We start from the raw sequence: 22,616 nt of genomic DNA, 5'->3' as shown, positions 1-22,616 counted from the left end.
ATTTGGTCATAGCAAGGTAGATATTAGATAACCATAGTGCAGATAATCCCCCCTGTAAAATGGACTCCTGCTAACAAAACCATCACAACAAAGGGTGAAGGGATGTATACTGGTATCTAATTCTCAAGTACCAAACATGGAGCAGCTTAATTTTATGTATTTGCCCTAGTTATCTGAAGAAATAACATAGATTGTATTAATGGTTAAAATAATAGCACAGTTCTGCACAAGCCCTATTCATTGCACTCATGTGGGTATACTGCCCACAGGCCCGGATTTGTGGCAAGGCCACAAAGGCCCAGGCCTAGGGCAGCAGAAATTTAGGGGAGCCGCAATGTAATTTTGCATACAAAGCAATGAGGAGGTACGTAGTGCGGTGGGCAGGCGTCAAAAGGGGGTGGCCTCGGGATGCCCCATTCTCAAATCCGGCCCTGACTGCCCATTTAAAACAAAAGATCTCTAAATGATACCTGCTGATTGACTGCTATTAGGTTAGCAGTAGGTCTGTTACAGATGGTAGCAAGGCTTGGAGCTCCCTTGGAGTACTTAAGCATTTTATTTTTCCAACATATACAGTATATGACTGTTTTGTGAGCTGATATTTATTTTTGTTGGATATCAGCACCTAGTAGAACACAGCTACACTGGGAAGTGTAGTTAGATTACAGAAAGCAATGAGTAGCACCTGACCTATGCAAATTCTAAATATAGAAGTTACTGCATAATGTTATAAAATGTAGTTTGTACCGTAATCACTTGCTGGCCAGGGGCCCAGCCCTTGTTCTTTCTTTGACAGCACAAGTTAAACCTATGAATCCGTAATTTAACTCCCCATAGTCCAAGGGGGTTCAGGTTCCTTCAGCTTAGGGAGCCAACTTTATCCGTAAGATATGAGCAATCCTCCACACAGGCATGTTAAAAGTAATTTAATTTATTTTTGCACAAACAGGAGCAGCCTTACGCGTTTCATGTTCTCTTAGCAACAAGAACAGCACATTGATTTTTAAACGTTATCCAATAAGGCTTCCAGTAAGCAAAGGTGTTCATTTTATTTGGTGTTTATGCATGATTCCCTAGGGAAGGGTTTGATCTAGACAAGCAAGGGATGGCGCTGTGAATCAGCCTTCTCCATGTAGTAATAGGTAACGGTTATAATGGCATTTTGTCTCCTACAACTTCCAGGTAGGTCAACGAGCTTCCAGACATGCAAATGGGATGCACTATTATCCAATAGGAATACAGGAGGGTTCACTTAAACAGCTACTTGAGGCATCTTCCTCAAAGATGGGTAGTCATGGAATTTGTTATTGCTCAAACTGAGGCACATCTTATATAGAATAGTGAGGCAGACACTTCCACAGGGTGTCATTTCTAAGTTGAATGTCCCATTATGATTGGGCAGGCCCAGTTGTTCATTATCAGGCTGCTGTGCAGATCTCATGAACGTTGTAAGGATAGTCATTGTTGGACTATGTTTGACCATCAAGAATAGTCAGGAAGCTGTGATTGCTATCATGGGACTTTATGTTGGTGTATACTTTGTTCTGATAGACTTTACTACAGTGCCATTTAACACAGTTTGCATATACCCACACTTATTTTTGCATGCTCTTATTAGTCCCTGCATTTATTAAATACTTCAGAATCTTTTGGCTTTGGAATTAGCATTAAAAAGTTTGTGGCACGTGTAATGTTACCGCCGCATACCAGGTCTATATTTTATATCTCCATAATGCCATTCCTGGAATCTCCGCATATTCATCTCAAAATAGAACGAAATGGAATCTGCTCCTGCTGCGCACTGTACTATGGGCAAACAGGCAGCACACTTATGAGAGGTTCTTATATTGACCACTGAAAAGCTGAAACTGGAAACTGTAGTATTTTGAAGAAAATTTTTTAGCTCCATATATCTGGGGATGTTCCCTCGAAGGGGAACCAAAGCCTACCTAAAGAGGTTGGGTAGAAACATTATGTTTTGTGCTTCTGTACCAGCCCAAGGCACCCACAGCCCTTTAGCAGGGAAGATCTGTGCCCCCAAAGATGCCCCAGTAGCCCCCCATCTTCTTTTCTGCTGATTCCCCGCACATACTCTGTGCTGCTGTTACTTACCTGAGCTTAGGGGCCCACTCACAATATACTGTATATATAGAATATAAATGGCACACTATACTGTATATATAGAATATAAATGTCACAATATACTGTATATATAGAATATAAATGTCACAATATACTGTATATATAGAATATAAATGTCACAATATACTGTATATATAGAATATAAATGGCACAATATACTGTATATATAGAATATAAATGGCACACTATACTGTATATATAGAATATAAATGGCACACTATACTGTATATATAGAATATAAATGGCACAATATACTGTATATATAGAATATAAATGGCACAATATACTGTATATATAGAATATAAATGGCACAATATACTGTATATATAGAATATAAATGGCACACTATACTGTATATATAGAATATAAATGGCACACTATACTGTATATATAGAATATAAATGGCACACTATACTGTATATATAGAATATAAATGTCACAGTAAAAGGCTGATTAGAAATTCATTCAGATTCACTTTACATGACAGATCTGAAACCAGGGCACTTGCATCAGAAATTAATAATTAGACCTGTACCATCAGCTTATATGATAGACAAACCTCATTTTCTGCTTGATAACTAGTGATGAACGAATCTGTTGCGTTTCGCTTCGCCATAAAATTTGCGAAACACATTTGTCGCAGGATTTTTTTTTTGTCGCCCTCGGCTATTTTTTTTGTTGCCCGAGCTTTTTTGACGCGACTGCGCCTTTTTTGTACATAGGAAGGTTCCAGGAGTTGGTTTAACATTGTTGTATAAACAAACCACTCTTCAAAAACACCTAATAGATTTTACCAGCAATTTTTCTTTTTTTTTTTTTAAACGCAAAGATAAAATTGGCTGATTGGGGGCTGAAATAACACACACACGCAGTCATAATGGTATGAGCAATCCTGGGAGATGTGTAACATGACTGAAGGGCACAATAAAATGGCAGGTGTCTTTTACACCTGGTATGAGGAAAGCAGGAAGGGTCAAAAGAGACAAAAAAAAAGGCTCCAAGGGAGATGTTTCACAAGATTACTGTGATTTATTTAAGGTCTGTCCCAAAAAACACCCGTTTTTACAGCCCCTGAAACAGAATATTCAGCACATATTTTTTCCCTCTGGGAAGCCTCATAGTATTCCAGATACATTTACCCCAGTGCATGATCCATAGCAAACCAAATACTTCCACTTACAAAATTATTGTATCTACAATGCATCAATGAAAGCTTAGTGTGAATTGGTTACTGCTCTGGGGCAAATTTCCCCAATGTTAATAAATGAGGTTGGGTGCTTATATATTTGGTCTCATATGTGATCCGCACTGTTAACTAGGGATGCACCGAGACCACAATTTTAGGTTCTGAACCAAATCTTTATTTACATATGCAATTTAGAATAAGGAAAGGTTAAAGGGAACCACACGTGTACTGAAAAATTTTCAACATTTGTGTTGAAAGATTCTTTAATAGGCCACTTAATATGAAATAATCTGTTGGTTAAGTATTAATTCTGAGTGTATAATTTCCCTTTAAAGAGTAAGGGGGGGGGAGTAGTCGAAGGCAACTTCGGTGACTTCGGCAAATCGTGGTGGGATGGCATTGCAGGGAGATTAGTCGCAGTTGCTGAAGATGAAAAAGATGTACAAATATGTAGCAAATATGTATGCAGGAAGCAGATCTGTTATGTGACAGAACATAACCCAGAGCTACTCAGCCTTCTGTGAAATAATTAAATCCAAATATATGTCAAGTGTCAAAAAATCAATACTTCTGCGGTAAGTGATATGTTTGAACACATCCAGAAAATGTGCCCCTAATCACCCCCTACCCATCCTGCTGATGGAGACCCACTGAAGCTCTTTACCTGCTGAAATGCTGATATACATGAGTGTAGAAATGAGGTTTCTGCACCATTGCAGTGATTTCTCTATATGAATGGAATAGGTTGTTGAGAATTGAAGGGTTTCTCTATGGAGGCTCTAACATAGTAACTTAGTTTCTTAGGGCTGATAAAGCCATGCGTCCTGCCATTTCAACCTCTTCAGGGCGTGCATTCCTCATCCTTACTGCTGTCACCGTAAAAACTCATTCCTCAGCTGGAGGGGAAACTGACTTTTATTGTAATTACATGGCATTCGCTTGTGCCTTTTGGGATGATACTGTGGTCTATAGACTCCCAGAATTCTGTGTATAGTATCCTAGAGGGTTGCTTTGTGTTTGTTCCTTTTATAGATCCATATAAAATGTCTTATTCTTCCTTGGCGCCTATTCTCTAATGAAAACAAAGACAACTTGGGCAGTCTTTTCACAGATCCTGGAAATAATGTTTGATGGCACTTTTTCTATTTCCTTGGTGGTCTGCAAATGAACTTGCTACTACTTGAGGCAGTAAGTAGTATATTATTGTGTGGCATTTCTTGCCTAGTCAACTAACTACATTCAAATGTCTGAGATGCTAGGTTCAAAGTTATTGCTCAGTCAGACAGAGAAAGCATTCTACTATGTTTATGTTAACTGTGTACACTAGGGAAGCCATTTACCTAACATGCATTCACCTGCTTGACTTAAAGGAAAACTATACCCCCAAACAACGTAGGTCTCTATAAAAATATATCACATAAAACAGCTTATATGTAAAACCCTGCTTCATAAACCATTTTCATAAAAATATACTTATTTAGTATTATGTTCTATTGGCTAGTTAGTAGTAGTTAAATTACTTAGGGCCTTAGGTATCATACAATTCAAAGTGCACACAAACAAACCAAGGGCACGCGTACATGTTTGGTTACATCAACCAATGAATGGACAGAGTTCTGCCTTACTCTGTTACAGAGCTGCATTATTTCCTGTCATGTGACCTCTGAGGGAGCACACATTCCATCACATATTGGTGGCTCAAGGGAAAAGATGTAAAAGGATTATACTGACAAATATATTCAAGTTTAGTAAGATTCTTAAATAGGCCGCTTAACATGATTTAAACTGTTGGTTAATTATCCATTTGGGGGTATAGCTTTCCTAGAGCACAAACTGCCATTTGTACACACAGTGCAATCTTGTCCCCAGTATTCCAGCATAACTAAACTCATCTGGAGACAAGTTATGATTCTATGGCACTCATGTCAAACACAAGGCCCGCGGGCCAAATCCGGCCCGCCAGGCCTTGCAATGTGGCCCGCACTGCGCTGTCATAGGAGGCTTGTGATCTCGCCGGCCAATCTATTACGCATGCGCAGTACCGCCGCTCCCTAAGTCTTCGCCAGCGCCAGCGGCTCCTTCTCTCTTATGCCGCGGCAACAGGCCCTTTTATAAGGTTGCGCCCGTGCGTATGACGTCACATGTCAGCGACGAGGCGCAACCTTATAGTAGTGCCTGTTGCCGCGGCATAAGAGAGAAGGAGCCGCCGACATCACTGGTCTGTTGGGGCTCTGTGTGTGGGGGCTGGCTACTGTCTATGGGGGGTACTGTGTATGATGAGGCAATTGGGGGTACTTATTTTTGGGGGCACTGTTTATGGGGGAAATTGGGGGTACTTTGTATGGGGGCACTGTGTGTGGGGTCTACTGTCTATGGGGGGTACTGTGTATGAGGCAATTGGGGGCACTTTGTGTGGGGGCTACTGTCTATGGAGGGTACTGTTTATGGGGGCAATTGGGGGCACTGTTTATGGGAGCAATTGGGGGTACTTTCTATGGGGGCAATTGGGGGCACTGTGTGTGGGGCTACTGTCTATGGGGGCAATTGGGGGCACTGTTTATGGGGGCAATTGGGGGTACTTTCTATGGGGGCACTGTGTGTGGGGTCTAACAGCACTGTTAAGGAAAAGATTGTTCCACTCATTTTAAATTCACATTTCTGGTTAACATTGTCAGTTTATGACTGTTCAGTAAACCATTCGGCCCATGATTTAGGCTGGATTTTAGATTTTGGCCCCTTCTCTGATTGAGTTCGACACCCCTGTTCTATGGAGATGGTGGCCTTGGGGCAGGACAAGAGCACCCACTCTGGACGCAGTTCTGCACTCTGGAGTTCTGCACATTATTGTGTCTAGCGCATGGGCGTCCACAGAAGGGGGCAAGAGGGGGCACTTGCCCCCCCTGGAAAAGTAGCAAAAAAAACCAAAAACCTTACTCCGTTTCTGTCCCCTCAAGCCCGTTTTGCTGTGCTCTGATTGGATCTTTCTTCTTGTGGATTCTCCAATCAGAGCACAGCTTCCTTGACAGACAGTAAAATTGACCAATCAGAGCACAGATGCACACAGGGATCGGGAGATTTTGCAAACTGGAAACAGAAATGAAGACTGAAAAGAAGAATCTGCAGCTGTAACTTTACCTGAGAACCAACTCTCAACTTTTGCTGCAGTTTTCATCCCACAGGTACTATACACAGGCACTATACACAGGCACTATACACAGGTACTATACGCGGGTACTATACACAGGCACTATACCCAGGTACTATACCCAGGCACTATACACAGGCACTATACACAGGTGCTATACACAGGTACTATACACAGGTACTATACACAGGTGCTATACACAGGTGCTATACACAGGTACTATACACAGGTGCTATACACAGGTGCTATACACAGGTGCTATACACAGGTACTATACACAGGTACAATACACAGGCACTATACACAGGTACTATACACAGGTACTATACACAGGTACTATACACAGGTACTATACACAGGTACTATACCCAGGTACTATACACAGGCACTATACCCAGGTACTATACACAGGCACTATACACAGGCACTATACCCAGGCACTATACGCAGGTACTATACCCAGGCACTATACAAAGAATCACTAGCTGACATTAAATTGTTTTTTGCCTGACCTGACATCTATAATAATTTATAATCTATCCCCTACCCTAACAGATGGAGGGTAAGTTAACTCTTTCTCTCTGAAAAAGCTCATTGTGTGTTTATATATTTGTTGTTGTTTTTTGCACTTACTATTTTTTTTTTTTTTGGTCATTGTTTTGTTCATTTATAGTTAGTTACAGTGGGGCCAATGTTGTGTATCAGTGCCAGTGTTATAGTGCCAGGGCCTGAATATCTGCCATCTGTATCCACTGCTCCTCATGGCATATAATGTGCTGGTTTTGTAAATACGGACTGCGTCTCACTGTGTATAATGGGGAGTCAGTACCCACTGCCTTTCTTGCTATAAAACTAACATAAACACATCTAAAGGGGTGGTTCACTTTTAAGTTAACCCTTTATTATGTTATAAAATGGCCTATTCCTAGCAACTTTGCAATTGGTCTTCCTAATTAATTTTTTTGAATAATTTGCCTCTGTTCTGCCTCTTTCCAGATTTCAAATGGGGGCCAAGAAATATTGCTCTGTGAGGCTACAATTTTATTATTATTATTATAATTTTGTATTACTTATTTTTCCAAGTAGGGTTCTTAACTATTCATATTCCCATCTCTTGTTTAAACCACTACCTGGTTGCTAGGGTAAATAAGACCCTAGCAACCAGATAGCTGCTGAAATACCAAATGGAGAGCTGCTGAACAAAAAGCTAAATAACTGAAAAACCATTAAAAATAAAAGTGAATGCGAATGCGAACTACCCCTTTAAGCTAACTGATCCCAAACACAAATGTTTGCAGATCCCCTAACAGAAGTGCGCGTATGAATACTTTTACATCCTAAACATTTTAGGGTAAAAAAAAAAAGCACCCCCACCCGCACTTTTGTACAGTATCCCTGGGAGTCAGTGGGAACGGCAAGAGGTAGTTGGGAGGTTAACTTTTTACGCCAGCAGCGAATCCACTAAGTGTCACATTAGCTGTAGGTCAGTCTGTGTATGGGCCATCTTTAGCCTCCCCTAATATCATCCTGCAAAAAAAAATATATATATATATTTATATATATATATATATATATATTTGTCTGTTGCAGGATGATGCTAGCTTACTTGCCCCCCCTTGGAAAATTTTCTGCGGACGCCCATGGTCTAGCGCTATGTTCCTTTTATAATTGGGCCGTATATAGAAAGGGTAAGTGTCTATTTTCAAAAAGAACCAAAGTTGGCAATCTTATTTTCACCATATACTGGATTAATTATGCGGTATACTTCATGTCTACCCTGGGCTAGAAGCAGCAGATAGACTCACACATGAGACTGTTGGAGGGATGTTGAGACTGTAACACATGCAGGTTGGACATTTTTGATTTAAATTCTTCAATGACTAGGCCCATACTTCAGTAATTTACACAATATCCCATATACTGTGGAAGCTAAGTAGTCTCAAGTGCTATATGTACCGATGATGGACTTTCAGAGAATATAATTTATTTATAATAAATATAGCACTTGTTTTTGAAGTATGCCCTTTTTTATTGAAGTCTACAATCCAGGAATGCTTTTAGTTAAGGAAATACTTGGTTGGCCTTGCTTTGTTATGGCGTTGCCATTGATGTTTGTCCATAGAGCTTGGTTTTCCTCCAATTTCACTTGCTGGAGGAATTGAAAATATGTTGCACAATTAGGAAAAAGTTATTTTGTACTTGCTCACTCAAATGCACACACAGTTATCTTTTGTTTATTTGGGTTTCTCCTATAAACTACAGCCTGGCATGTTAGATTAGTTTGAAGGCGCGTGCTGGTGGTATGCGGAAACTCTATGTTTTTATGCTCTGCTGACTTGGCTACTGTGAAACAAAATGAATGTAAAGAGAAGTGTGGTGAGGCCAGAATGTTGTAAAACATCTGTACATGAATGGCATTTTGGCCCTGAGATGAACCAATATGTGGCCTCCTGGAATTTTCACCTTTTAGCCCAACCCATGTTATTACCCATTATAAAATAGGGATATGTAAACTGTCTCCCCTTTACCAGAACAGAGAACTCTACGGTCAGAGGATTCTAGACTCTGTTGGTTAAGCCTCCTTTTCTGGGCTCGTTTAGCTTATAACACTGTTGAAGATAAATGGAAACAGGAATGTACCCGAATATTATTTAACCATTCCATAACCATTCACCCTAACACTGGCCAGTAGCCACTTCATTCACTGATTTGGTGCCCTTTCTTTAACAGGCAGAAAAGGGTGGCTATGTTTTCCCTTTAATAGCACAAAGCGGATATATTGTGGCTCAGTAACAGGATAAGAACAGCACAGGCAAGGCAGTAAGTGCCTCAGATCCCCAGGCTCTCAAATCAGCTTTAAAATAGAACATTGACAACATATACTGATCTATTGTTTGGCAAATATTCTTGTTGAGTTAAGCTATGCCTTAATGTTGTCTGGGGGAGCTTCAATCACTGTGGAAGTGAACTTCGAATGACCAGAGGTTTAAATTTCAGTGTTTAAAAATGTACTTTCCTATGGCAGTACTAGTGCTGTGCACAGCTTGGCTCTAGGGGGTTTGGGGAGGCCCCATATATCTTGCAGTCTGGGCAGAAGAAAGTATATCAGCCTTGCTAATTCATGAGTCAGGGACACAAAACTCAGAGAAATTAATATATTGCAAAAGCACAAGCATTTAAAGGCCCCCTGTGTACCCTAAAATTTTCAAACAGAAGTGTTCTTGCTATTGGGGTTTTACGTATGCTGCCATGGATTTATGGCATCTCCTCACTTTAGAATATAGAATATGATAAAAATCCTTCTTCCTGCTTTGGAGAATTAGATTCATGGCATTATTTTACCTGTTCACACCTGCAGTGATATCATTTCATGCCCCTTGACAGTTAGGCCACACACTTTTTGTAATGGGATTGCAGAAAAAGCTCATGGGAGGCAATATCGAAGCTGGAATACTGTTAAAGAGACAGCAGCTGCTTTTGAATTTGAATTATTATATAAACAGATATATATATATAGTTATAGTGGCCCTTTAATCCATACACTTGTAGCAACCAAGGGCCGGACAATAATTCCCAGCTTTACAACTGCAGCCAAAGTCTGTCTGAGTGGTGCTGGGAGTTGTAGATCTAGACCAGATGGCCAAATGTTGCCTATCTCATGTGTGAATAATATACATTAGTGTGTGTTTGTACTGCACAAAGTATAACAGTAATGCTGCTGACGCAGTGCAATTATTTTCTCTGTAGAGCACTTAGTCACACTCTGTTAATCCTCTGTGCACTTTGGCATACTTCTGCATTATTTGGCCTTTGGGGGGTTAGCATGTATACGTGCTTGCACAGTATTTATTAATGTATGTATTTCTCTTTAAGGCAGAGTAGGTGTAGGGAATTTTTTTACAAAGAATCTGAAATTAAATTTGTATTGGGCTGTCATTAATACGACTGCTTCCCTAAAAGGCTTGCAACCTGTGAGAAAGAAATATTGATTCTAGATGCTTAAAACATTCTAAGTATGCCTTTTTAGTAGATGTTTTGGTTGCGTGTGCTTCTCCCTTCTCTCCTTCCCTGTACCAGCAATTCATTTTAATTACACATGTAATTATAAGTACCGGGTTAGCCGGTCACCGACCTATATCCTTTCCCTGCTTCTGTTCAGCAGCACTCACTTTAACTCGGCTTTGCTTGCTGCCGAAATAGTTCACTGACAAGGGCAGTCTAAATCCCCCTGGGAAAGGATACTTCACAGAACACTACTCACTTAACCTTGTACGGGTATGAGATCCACTATCTGGAAACCTGTTATCCAGAAAGCTTTGAATTATGGGAAGGCCATGTCCCATAGACTCTACTATAAGCAAATACTGTAATTCAGATTTTTAAAAATAATTCTGTTTTTTTCTGTAACAATAAACATGTACCTGTACTTGATCCCAACTAAGATATAATGAATCCGTATTTGAGGCAAAACAATCCTATTGGGCTTATTTAATGTTTATATTATTTTTTAGCAGACTTAAGGTATGGAGATCCAAGTTACGGAAATATCCCTTATCAAGAAATCTTGAGCATTCCGGATAACAGGTCCCCTTCCTGCACATGTATTCCATTTATAATCCCTTCCCCCAAAGACACAATAACGACATATAGATTTTGGGATTGAAAAGGCCACAGCTTTGGTAACAGTTTAAGATACAGATACATAAATATCAACATATCGACTTATAAACCAACAGGTTTACAAACTTAAAACATGAGATAATAAACCCTTTCCAAGGAATGCTTGCAATGAATAAATCACTATATTCCTTCCTGGGCTACCTGACATGCCAGCTACCCAACTTCTAGGGGTCAGGTGGGCAAGTGAAACCAGGCAACCAATTGTCACCACTCTTGTGGGACCCATGCCCTTCAAGAGTCTGACTACCTGTCGGCTACTTAGCTGTAACAACCATGGCCATAGCCCCCCCCCCACTCCCCAAGCAAGCATTCCACCGCCCATAGGTGGATGGTGATTTTTTTGTTTGGGGAGGCTAAAAATGTTAAGTTTCTATATGAAATGACAGTTAACCCACTCATACAGACAAGCTTTTTTACAGGCCTGTATTTCCTATATGACTGTAGTCACTGTGGCACAGGCAAGCGTGGAATGCACAGGAGCTTCCCTGTGCCACACAGAGTACAGCCTAATAGGGTATATAGGCCTGCATTTCTTCCTCTGCTGAAACACATGAAAGATCCAGCACAGGGAAACGCAGGGAAAAACACTTGTCTGTAAGAGCCATGAACAATTTTTAAAAAATGTTGTCACACACATACGTTGACAACTTTAAAATACTAAAGTAAAAATGCCGTTTGGAGCAGTTAGGGTAACAGGGAAAAAAATAATTCATTTATTGGTGGCATTGGTCCTTTACAGAATTTTTTTTATAACTCTGTTGAGTTACATAAGAATACTTAATACTTAATATGAGAATAATTCTAAACCAACAGCTGCCTTACAATCAACTCCCAGCATTCATTTTTAAGTTCTACAGATTGTCTCTTGCATTTTTCTGTCAACTCCCAGCCAGTCCAGCCATTATCAGCTTAATATCTCTAGTTCTAAAACTTAAACCCCCACAATAACCAATTCCAGCTCAACATTTCTCCCATAAGCCTTAACAGAGTTCCTATTTCTAGCACCCCAAATCCTTTATCACTCTCTATCATTTCCTACAAAGGATAACCATACAAAAACTGTTTATCTTCAGACAGGGGTGTTTCTGGGGTCAATGCTGCCCTGAGGCAACCTTCCAGATGCCGCCTCCCTCGCAGAGGTGTGAAGAGGGGGCCACATTGCTATTACAGAGTTGAAAATCTGATTTAAAAGCTACCAGGAGTGGCTTTTTGCTGCCCCTAGTAACTTGCAGGCTTATGGCAGCAGCGCCCCTGTCTTCAGGATATCCAGCTATTGCTGATCTGCAACTGCTTTCAGTCTTTAACTGCCATTGGCATATCCAGTGGACTCTCATAGTTAATATGATAAGCATCAGAAATGTGTATCAATTGACTTCTTATTGACAGTGGAAAGAAATTGAAAAAAACTGTTCATAGCTGGTATCAAAATGAAAAAAGAAGATTGGTGGGGAAAGGTAAATTTAGCCACTGAATAAGTCAAAAATAGAGAGAATGAATATGGAAACTGTGCTGCACTATTCATAACATAAAAATAGGCACAACATCTATTTGAAAAGTGTTTGACCTGAAAGCAGGTGCTTGTATGGCTATTCAAGCTGGACCCAATAAAGCCCAATGTGGGTTATGTGAGAGACTTTCCATAGAAGGCTGTGCTTCACAGGAACAGAGCTGCCAATCAGTGGGAAGTGCCAGAACATAGGAGACTTTTATCAGGGCTGCCATCAGAAACTTTGGGGCCCCATACAAGTTATTTATATGGGTCCCCCCATGAACTCAAGGATGGCACTGGGCAGTGAGTGTGGTAGCATTCATTTTTAAGTTCTACAGATTGTCTCTTGCATTTTTCTGTCAACTCCCAGCCAGTCCAGCCATTATCAGCTTAATATCTCCAGTTCCAAAACTTAAGCCCCCCACAATAACCAATTCCAGCTCAACATTTCTCCCATAAGCCTTAACAGAGTTCCTATTTCTAGCACCCCAAATCCTTTATCACTCTCTATCATTTCCTCGAAAAATTATTCTAGATAGCCCCAAAAGTATCAGTTTCCACCTCAGACTTAACTCTTGGGTGTACTTCTGATTTATATGAGCTGAACATGAGATCCATTACAGCTATGTAAAACTTTGCCAGCACTCCTACAGTTCCGATATAGTACAAGACAATAAAAATAAATGATATATAAAGGAATATATGTGTGCTTATCTTACTAATAAGGTAAAGCAGCAGCTTCTCCAGCTCTCTGCATTGCTTTCCCTCAGTAATTTCAGCTCTGACTCCCTCTGCTGGGCGGGCTAATGTTACACTGGGAAGGAAGTCAGGGAAGAGTAGCAGACTATGACCAGAAACTAAGGAAGATTGTATTTAGCCTGAAAGGTGGCATATATTAAGGCTCCATTATTATTAAACTTGCACCCCTTTACATCACAACCCTCCTTTCCCCACACAGCCCTGCTAGTTATACGCTGAACTTGTACAGCATTATATTGCAAACAAGTTCAGGTAAATTTACAAAGAACTTAGGTTAAGCCTTCATTAAAATCCGCCTATGCCACCGCCTGTTGTGATAAAATGAAAGCCCAAGAACCCATGGGCAGGACACTGCTCTGAATCAGGTAAGAATAGCACTGAGTTTCTCTTCCTGTCTTTCTAGTGCCTTTCACCCCCTTCTCCCCAGGATCTAACGTCACTTCCCATGCCCTTCCTAGTCCCGTCACTATCCTCCTCCCCATACACTGTGCTACTATCCGAAAGTCCCTAGTCTCACAACATCTTTTTTTTTACCTTCATAATTAACATTTTATTGGGGGTAGAAATTACAGATCAAAAATTTTATGAGGCTCTGGCATATCTTTATATGAGGTCTTGAACATACAACATCCACCACAAACCAGTCGGTCACCCTGGTGAGCACTGGTACTTGTTGTGGCTCAATTTCCTTGAACATGGGCCCTGACTACCTAGATGTTGCCCTGACCTCCCACTGACTAAGCTAACTGCATGAAAACATGGGGCTGTCATAGGGGATTCTTAGACTTGATAATATTGACTGTGTGGGGCTATAGTGAGTAATCTTTATTTTCGCAGAGTCTTTTTTCCAGACTACTCTAATCCATGTAAGTACGAAGACATGTACTGTTGCTTATAATAATTAACGTGACAGCCCTGATGCCTTGTCCTAAAGGACTATTTGTGATTGCTTCTCACAAATGTAATATAAGAACCATGTGCCTCAAAGCTGCACATCAATAGCTCACATAAGCACCTTAGTTTTATGTACCACTGTGCCACTGTTTTCTTACACGTGAAAGGCCCACACCAGTGACTGAAGTAAAGCAATACTGTGTGTTCCTGGCCAAGGCGTTTCTATGAAATAGGGACACAGTTTCTGTAAGAGAGAGGTATCTTAATGGCTTGTGGATGCTTTAGTTAAAAGCTTAATGTGTTTGCTTTTGTTTCAAGCTTTGCCATTCTTCCCTGGAATTCTTTGCATGCCTGAACTGGTGTTCTACCTGCCGATAAGCAGCTCTTCTCTCAAGGCTCATCAACACACGAGTTCTCAGCTCCCTTTGACCCCAGTGTTAACCACGCAACTGCATTCCCATTCCGTGCAGTACAGTTATCTTACAAAAAAAAGTGACTTACTCACGGAGAGAAAATCCATATATCTTATGAAACCTAATGCATAGACATGGAAATATTATTTCATTGGTTTCCCAGCAACTAGAAAACAAAAAACCCACATTTTTTTCAGAAATCCTACAAAATTGTTTCTCTCTAATGAAATATTTCCCTTATTTTGAAAACTGATTTCATGCTAATGAAAAAGTATGGATTTGAAAGAATTTCAGCCTCTTTTCAGTATGAAGTATGGCAGCTAACATGCTCAGAAATACATAGGACTCATATCCACACAGGAATTTGTCTGTAGTAAGCACATTTCTTCTCGAAGGTATGAAAGCACAGTGTCCCTTTAACTCTTCCTAAGAAGCTATTGTATAGAGAAGGCTTGCGCTGTGCGTTATTGTGTAGGTTGCGTGTGTATGTATGTGTGCATATGTACATCTTTTTTCAAAGCTCTAGTTTGGCAGGGTGTGCAATCAAAGCAGAGGTGAGAAAGGGACAGTCGTTGCTGTGAATAGGAACACCTGGAGCCACCTGCCTACATGTATTCAACATACGATTTCAGTTGGTAACTTTTGGATTTAGTTGGATCTGAGCCAGGTACCCAAAGGACAGGTAATCCAAAGGCGTTCTTTTTTGGATAGCACACCTGTGTCTCACCCTCCCTCACAGTGTAGGCAGCAAGTTTTGTTTGCCCCATGACACATGATAGCGTGCGTCTACAATGTCACGTGTGGTTTTGTCAAACTCCTAAAGTGAGAGCATACCCTTTAGCTCAACCAGTGGCTGCATAATACAGCCCAGTATGGATTACTGTATCAGTAAGAGACAGCACAGTAAGTAAATGGCAAAAAACATAATAAAAGTCTAATGTGAAGATGAATATTTGTATAGTAACCAGATCATATGAAAAACCTAGGATGCCTCTAGGGATTCCAGCTAGAAGAGCTGCAATTCATTTAATGCTATCAGTGCAGTTCAGCAACTTGCATTTATTAGAAGTGTTTGTGATTTTTAAGTGATCTAGTACAGTCAACTGGAGGCATTCCAAAGGATATATATCCCCCATATTAAGCATTATTGAGTAGGCACTAAAAAAAATCCAAAGTTGACATCAGTAAAAAATATCTTTATTAAAGTTGCAAGGCAGTTAATCGTAGGCTGGCTGTGAGTTTGGGGCTAGGCACCCATACCCAACATTTCTACTGGTCAGTCCTTATGTTTTACTATGGCATAATTACTCTTTTTTTGGATATATGGCCCCCAGGCAGGTTAAAACAATTTATTCCAAACACAAATTAAACACAAATTGCATACTACCTTGAATACCATTAACTACAACATACTAAAGGTTAAACTGAAGGTGAACCTATTGGGTGCTGTACCCTTTTGATCTGGTTGCCAGCAAGTAAGAAGAATTTGTGGCACTGGCAAACTCTTATTTTGGTATCGAGGTCATAGGCCACATAAAAAAATTAAATATTACATTATTATTATTATAATAACACATTTATAATGCACCAACATATTGAGCAGGGCCGTACAGTAGAAATAGGACATAGTTTGAAAAAAGGCAATGGCTATATAAATCATTAATGAGTGATCTTGATATTTCATTGCTGCTTGGAATAATCATATTTTCATTTAGTTCCATGGTGATTCTCATGGCCATACTTTATACATCCACAGTTGCACGGACCCTCTCTTACATTATTTGTGCCCTTGAAATTCCTATGTCAGAATGAAACATTGGCTCTTTAGAAGTCAGGGCTGTCATTAGTTGCAGCAGGATTCAATGTGCAAAGGGCCTATTTGTTTATAAAACAGCAAAGGGTGCATTCACAATGCCCCGCAGAGTGTTCAAAGTGCAAAAGGGGCGGGGAGGCACATAGGTACGTAGGCATCCTCCCTCCTGCCCCCTATCTGCCATGTACCTTTTGTGTTGTTTAGACATGACATGCACGGTATGGAGAGGCAAGAGGCGCAGGCCGCATCAGTGTTGTTGCCATCTGCTCTGTAGCAGTTGGTAAGAACAGGGCTAAGATGTACTTCCTGCCACTGCTCTTTGTACAGAATCAAAAATGCAGCACTTTGTGCAAAGAGAATTGCACCCCTGGGCACTTTGTGCAAAGAGCATTGCACCCCTGGGTACATTGTGCAAAGAGCATGACATGAGTAACGTTGGAACTTGACCTGCCCTTCTCCCAACCAACAACCCCCTTTTACCTCTTTACTTACCATCCCCAATAAACACACAGACACCAATTCTTGGGATAAAAAATGGCCGCAGAAAATTTATTAACAACAAGTGAAGTTTTAATTTAAAACATAACATAAATAACAAATGTGAAACAACATCTCAAACATAACACAAATGTTTGTATAACAAACAAATCAACTTTTAAATAGCCAAACACTGTAACAATCCAATAACTGCGCAGCGCAACTGGCGCTGCCAGCTGCCCTTCTGGCCCGGAACCAACTACCCAACAAAAATCACCTCCTAATCCACTTTCTTACCCCTGAGGTTCCAAGCATGCCAGCCCCACTTAACTATAAAACTCCCCTCCTAACCCAACCATTGCTTTCCCCCAACTTAATCACCCCGCCAACGACACTCCGCTACCTCCACCTCTATAGGGAGGGAGGGTGGGCGTTTTACTCTGCTGACTAAAATGGAGTGAGAAGCGGGAACAGTTACCCGCATTTTATACCCCTTACGAACTAACCAATCACCTGTAACTGGGAGTGGCTAAGTCTGTCCAACGCGTCTGTCATGCCCCTGCTTCCCTACGTTTTACTACGGGTCATTGGGCTACTTTACACACCTGGGCACTTTGTGCAATGAGCATTACACACCTGGGCACTTTGTGCAAAGAGCATTGCACCCCTGGGCACTTTGTGCAATGAGCATTACACACCTGGGCACTTTGTGCAAAGAGCATTACACACCTGGGCACTTTGTGCAAAGAGCATTACACACCTGAGCGCAAGTGCTCTGTAGATGAGCACTATAGGGGCATGCTCTTGGACCCAGGGGCTTTCTAAATAAGCCCTTATGTCTGTCCAACCATTGGGCTTCAGCAGTTCCACTACGATTCCCTGAAACCATGAACAGTGTGTGCGAGTAGTTGTTGTTAAACATCAACTAGGGGGTCATTTAGTGCAGCACAAGGTTCAAAGTGCAAGAAACAACCACAATCTGCCATATTTTCTGCACTTTTCCCCTTAAAAAAATTGATGTTCCCTGCTTTGGCAGCTCTATATTCATGTAAGGCAGGCGAGTAGTCATGTAAGTGCACAAGTCAGGGAGTATCTGCAGGCGTACAGCTGAATGGTGCCCTGTAATTACTATGTGCCTTATGGCAGGCAGTAAGAACAGAGCTACCTTGCTCCCATCAATACTGCCCTCTGCACCTAATTCCAGATTTCCACTCCAGGGCTTGGTGCAGAGGGCAGCCAGAACCAAAAGTGCATGCAAGTAATTGACCCCATTGATGTCTACAGGTTGGATTACACTGATACCTGGATTACAGGTGCAATACTGTACTGTCATCTTGCTCTTCTGTACCGAGTATGCCGCATTCCATGATGCCAACCTGGATCTAGGGTTGCCTGCTGGCTGGTATTTTAACAGCCTGCCCATTATAAATTATGCTTGATTTCAATGTTTTTAACTTGGAAGAAAAAAAAAAAATACAGGAAGCCTGGTATTTTTATTCCAGAAAAAGTAAAAACCTTACCCAGATCTAAACTGATCAAGCTGCATTTTGGCTCTGCCTACCCCCACTCCTGGCCCTTCCCCCATCTTTCTACTGCTTTTTCTCCCCTGGCCCCCAATCATGCTCGCTGCTCCTCTGCTTATGAAGATTTTGGGTGATGATTCTATGCATGTCAGTGGAGCAGGTAAGGTATGTTTGGGTGCATCTTACTGACTGGGTGATGGAGGTGGGTAATGGGTAAGGGAGTGGGCAGCGAGCGACTGGGTGAGGGTGACTAGGTGACCGGAGGTTAAATCAGGGTGACTCCAAAAAAATACAGGGAGTTGACATGTCTGTCAATTTTCTACTTACATCTGCTGCTCTTTGGGGGCCCAAGGCAGTTGCCCCAAACCTTTACTTAAAAATCTGTATATTCACCTATATTTTTGAAATAATGCATGTAGGCTGGGTACAAGCTCCATCTTGTTTCCATTTTTTTAATAAATCTATGTAGGCAATTCTATCTCTCCTGACTGAGGAACTTTTTTATTCATACATTATGATTAAGCGCATAGTCTGCCTTATAGCGGTGCCTTTCCTGCTTACTGCCCGGGCTGACACTGGGGTGAATAAAATTCCCTTTCTATTGCATGTTTTGTAATTGAACATTATCATTTCCATTCACTTCAGTTGGGTCCTGAGCCTTCCTGCAGTTCCCAGGGCCCCCACATCTCACTTATCTCACTTTATAAATATGGTTTCTTGTCCCTGTTGGGCCAAAATACAAAATTTGTTCTGCTTGGTTATTCTGTCTGCTGCTAAATGCCCTGCTGATGACAGGCAGAATGGTGATTGCGTGTATTTGTCCCATTTGTCTGTTCCTTTAAAATAACACGGTATAACTTTAAAAGTACACAATCCTTGCTGCGGAGCAGTGCTAATCTTTTACTAAGTCTATGTTTCCATTAAATTCTTCACTGTCGTTTTCAGTAAAGACCTTTAAAACAACACCTCAGCGCTGTGGGGTTCATACCACACGCACATAGCCACGTGCCTGACTGGCCTGCGCAGGTACCACTTCTCATTCCACCTACAGTAGTTTTATGTGTTGCTTCTTTATGGCTCTCATCTCCTGAAACTCTTCACATTGCAAAGGGAGTCTGAACAGAAAGTTTCAAGTATTACCCCCCCAGGCCCAGAGTAAGTAATACAGTACTTGCTTGTATTAGCATTCCCCTAGGGCAAGGGCTGTTTATTTATTAATGTCTTATAAAGCACTGTGATATATGCCTATATAAATAAAGGGCAAATTATAACTAATATATTTTTATTCCCATATATTTTGTTATTCTTGTATCCTTGATCTCTGTTTGTAGGTCTTTAATGCTTTTTTTGTTGACTTCCATCTACTGCAGTATCTGTACTTTCTTCTGGAAGTTTTACTCCAGATTGCTAGTGACTCTAATACATACCTCCCAACTGTGCCACTTTTCCAGCCGGCCCATCAAAGTTTCCAGGGTTAACTGGCTATATATACAATAGGCTATATATACAGTACGGTGCTGCTTTGCACAGTGCTCTCTGCATGTTGACAGCTGGAGGCAATCAGCTAGTTAATATCGGTCCTTGTCAGTTATGACATGGATTGATGTGCTCACTTACTAACCTCGAGAAAAGAAACATACAACCCCCTGTGGAAAACTCAGTGTAAAATCAATTTATATTTTACAAGATAAAGTTCAGAAAACAGTTCTGCAGGGCAAGTTCTTCTCCACTGAACGAGGCAGAGAGCACAATAGGAAAACATGTTTTCACAAGGCTTGTGCATTTACTATGATAGACTTTAGCTGTTTCTCTACTCTATAAAGAGCCAAGGTTTTCACCTTGCCATTGGACTAATAAGATTGCAATTTTAGGCATATCACCTAGGCCTATAGGTTCTTATGAAAAGCTGTTAGTGATGGAACCTGTGATGCAGCTCTGTAAAGGATACAGTCAATATAGCAAAATGTAAGAGCGCACACCTTCTATTATAGTAAACAACGGAGGTGCAAAACACTGCAGAAAACCCATTTAGTAACTCCCAAAAAAATTCAAGTAAGGTTCAAAAGGTATCTGAACACTCAAAACCAATAAGTAAAAAAAGGAAATATAGCCCAACGCGTTTCAATCCATTTTTTTTTAAAAATTTTCCCATGTGCAGATACTTTTTGCTTTCCTGTAAAGGATACAGGTTTGCCATAATATGGAGGCCAAGTATAGGTATCTGCTCTGTAGATAAGAGGGAGCGAGAGCTCAAAAACATGTGACAAATTGATCGTCCTGGCATACTTATGGTCATTTATCAATAGTGGGCAAAATTTCCTGTGTCAATCAATTAAAGGAATACTGTCATGAGAAAACATGTTTTTTCAAAACACATTAGTTAATAGAGCTGCTCCAGCAGAATCCTGCATTGAAATCTGTTTTTCAAAAATGCAAATGGATCTTTTTATATTTAATTTAATTATTGCACATGGGGCTAGCCATATTCTTCATTTCCCAGGGTGCCACGCCCATGTGACCTGTGCTCTGATAAACTTCAGTCACACTTTACTGCAGTGCTGCAAGTTGGAGTGATATCCCCCCCTCCCAGCAGCCGATCAGCAGAACAATGGGAAGGGAGCAAGATTGCAGCTCCCAGTAGGTATCAGAATAGCACTCAATAGTAAGAAATCCAAGTCCGGCTTGGGACTCCTCCACTTTTATAGTAGTAGGAGAAACAATAGGTTACCTGAAAGCAGTTCTAATGTGTAGCACTGGCTCCTTCTGAAAGCTCAGACTCAGGCACAATGCACTGAGATGGCACAGGTCTCCTGTATCAGTCAGCAAGCTATGGCCTCACTAGTGTAAAAAAATTAACTAGCAGCCAATCAAAAATCAGCGTGCAGCTTGTATCCAAAGCATTAGAACCTATTTCATGAAAATGTTAACAAAGCTGCCTACTCAGCACCAACAAAGCTGAAAAGACACTTAGTTTTACTGTTATATTGAGTCAGAAAATATCTGAAGGGCAGAAACTTAATCAAGAGGCAAGTAACCTAAAACTGATTACATTTACCAAAGTTAAATATCTATTCATTGTAATGTTGTACCAGTTTAAAGAAAAATAAAAAGATTTGGGGGGTTATGTATCAGCGCACAAGTATATAGCCTGAGAACAGTAGAAAACTAACCCCCATATGTAATAAAAAGTACTAAGTCTGCCTAGGAACAGTAACCCATAGCAACCAATCAGAAGGTAGCTTTTACTGGTCGTGTGTTTAAAAGCAAACATCTTATTGGTTGCTATGGGTTACTGCTCCTGGGCAAAGTTAGTACCTTTTATTACATATGGGGGTTAGTTTTCTTCTGTTCCTCTGGCTATATACACACACCAAAAGGATTATTAGTAGTGATGGGTGAAAAGTTTCGCCAGGCATGGATTCGCGGCGAATTTCCGCGTTTCGCCATTGGCGGATTGTTTCGCGAAACGGATGAAAAATTTCGCTGCGGAAAAATTCGCCGCACGTCCAAAAATTGTCGCCGGCGTCAAAAAAGAATAGTCGCGGGCGACAAAATAATAGCCGCGTGCGACGAAACAATAGCGCGTGACAAAATAATAGCCGCGGGCGACGAAACAAGAGCCGCGCGCGACGAAACAATAGCCGCGCGACAAAATAATAGCTGCGGGCGACGAAATAATAGCCGCGCAACAAAACAATAGCCGCGGGCGACGAAACAAGAGCCGCGCGACGAAACAAGAGCCACGGGCGACGAAACAAGAGCCGCGCGCGACGAAACAAGAGCCGCGGGCGACGAAACAAGAGCCGCGCGCGACGAAATAATAGCCGCGCGACGAAACAATAGCCGCGGGAGACGAAACAATAGCCGCGCGACAAAATAATAGCCGCGGGCGACAATTTTTTTTGTCGCACGTCATTTTCGCCGTTTCGCGAATTTTTCGCCGTTTCGCGGATCTTTTCAAAGTTTCGCAAATTTTTCGGCGAAGCGAAACGGAACAGATTCGCTCATCACTAATTATTAGGAACACCATACTTATACGGTGTTCGACCCCCTTTCGCCTTCAGAACTGCCTTAATTCCACGTGGCATTGATTCA

At 41.1% G+C, this 22,616-nt stretch overlaps 1 protein-coding gene across 1 annotated transcript in view; it reads left to right on the top strand.

The window, feature by feature from the left end:
* The window catches only part of frem2 (FRAS1 related extracellular matrix protein 2), a 123,772-nt gene that overhangs the window by 12,024 nt on the left and 89,132 nt on the right, over positions 1-22,616 (top strand). The gene's annotated exons all lie outside the window — the stretch shown is intronic.

This window comes from Xenopus tropicalis, chromosome 2 (genome assembly GCF_000004195.4).
Source record: "Xenopus tropicalis strain Nigerian chromosome 2, UCB_Xtro_10.0, whole genome shotgun sequence".
Lineage (NCBI taxonomy): Eukaryota > Metazoa > Chordata > Amphibia > Anura > Pipidae > Xenopus > Xenopus tropicalis.
Note: the sequence above shows the minus strand (reverse complement) of the source record. Positions and strands in the feature narration are given on the sequence as shown.